Below are 1310 nucleotides of genomic sequence, written 5' to 3'. Positions count from 1 at the left end.
GTCAATCATGTAAGATGGTCTGAAAGACCCAGATGTGCTGAAACCTGCCTCTTTTTTGTCTCAAATTTCTCTGCCCAAAATTGAAACTCTTCTTCCCTTGCTTACAAGTTCAGTGTCTTCCAAAGGTCAAGAGTCAATATTGATATTAAACAATGGGAACAGAAAGAGTCCTAATGTAAAGTCCCAAGTGGGCTTATGTTATCACTGTTCTTATCTGGCCCCATGTGATCCAGCTATGACAACCTGCCCAGTTATGGTCATTTCGCCCCTGATTGGTTTCGTACATGTGAATTGGACTGCACCACCCAGACACCCCCGGAAGTGCTTCTTTATTTAGACATGGCCCCAGTGTCTTCTGTCTTAAAATGCCTCAGGCAGCCTCCTGGTGCTTACCACAGGCTGTGTTCTTGCACTGACTGTACAGAAAGAGAAGGCATAATAAACCTACCCATATATACCCCAGCCCAGGCCCTTTGCCTGGTCTGTGTTGTGAATGGAGGTCGAGGAGGGACATGGAGATAGATAGATAGATAGATAGGTAGATAGGTAGATAGATAATAAATGAATAAATAAAATGACTGGGGCAGTGATAATGCTCTGAAAACCAACTCTTTTCTCTTAGATATGAACAAAGTTAAGGAGAGATTGTAAAATCTCTTGAGTCCTTGTCAGTGTCCTTGGGAACAGCTGAGAAGTCTCCATAATGGTAAAAGAAACCATGATGAAAACTTGAGAGATTATTTGGAGGTACAGATCCTAACTAAGGAGTTTAGTTTTTGCTTTCTGCTAGGAGCACAGTGGAAGGTAATATGACTTTAGGCTATGGAAGAACTCATGTGTTTGGATGTCAGATGGGTGCCTGAGACACAGTTCCAGGTCTTGCTGACTTTCAGTGTGTCACCTAGAGAGTTGATGGACAGACAGATGCACCATATTCCTCATGTTTTTGTTCTGAGAAATAGTACTGCCAGGACCACATCCTGTTACAGTGTTGCATCTAACAGGTTGTATGTCACTGCAGCATTAATTAGAAAGTGCCCCTTCCAGTGGCCAGAGCCCTATTTGCTATGATCTTGCTGTCACATCCAGCCAAGGATCTAGCCCTGACACATGGACCACAAAAGGAGGGATGCTTTTTTTTTCACCCAAGTGGAAAAGATGCCTGTGGTAAGCTCTTCCATGTTAGAAATTCACTCTTGCATATCTTATGTCTCTCAATGATACCTCCAAGGATTTCATTTCTTTAGACCTTAAGAGATCTTTGAGGAGATAAAGAGTGAGGATTATCAGGCAGTCACTTGAAGAACAAT

At 42.6% G+C, this 1310-nt stretch overlaps 1 non-coding gene across 1 annotated transcript; it reads left to right on the top strand.

Moving 5' to 3' along the window:
* Window positions 1-376: 376 nt before the first annotated feature.
* LOC122490708 lies at window positions 377-506 on the top strand. Its single transcript, XR_006299241.1, has one exon. It is a non-coding gene; the product is annotated as a small nucleolar RNA SNORA51 (small nucleolar RNA).
* Window positions 507-1310: the final 804 nt, after the last annotated feature.

Source organism: Prionailurus bengalensis, chromosome B2 (assembly GCF_016509475.1).
Source record: "Prionailurus bengalensis isolate Pbe53 chromosome B2, Fcat_Pben_1.1_paternal_pri, whole genome shotgun sequence".
NCBI lineage: Eukaryota > Metazoa > Chordata > Mammalia > Carnivora > Felidae > Prionailurus > Prionailurus bengalensis.
The sequence above is the reverse complement of the archived record's forward strand: the minus strand, read 5'-3'. Positions and strand labels throughout refer to the sequence as shown.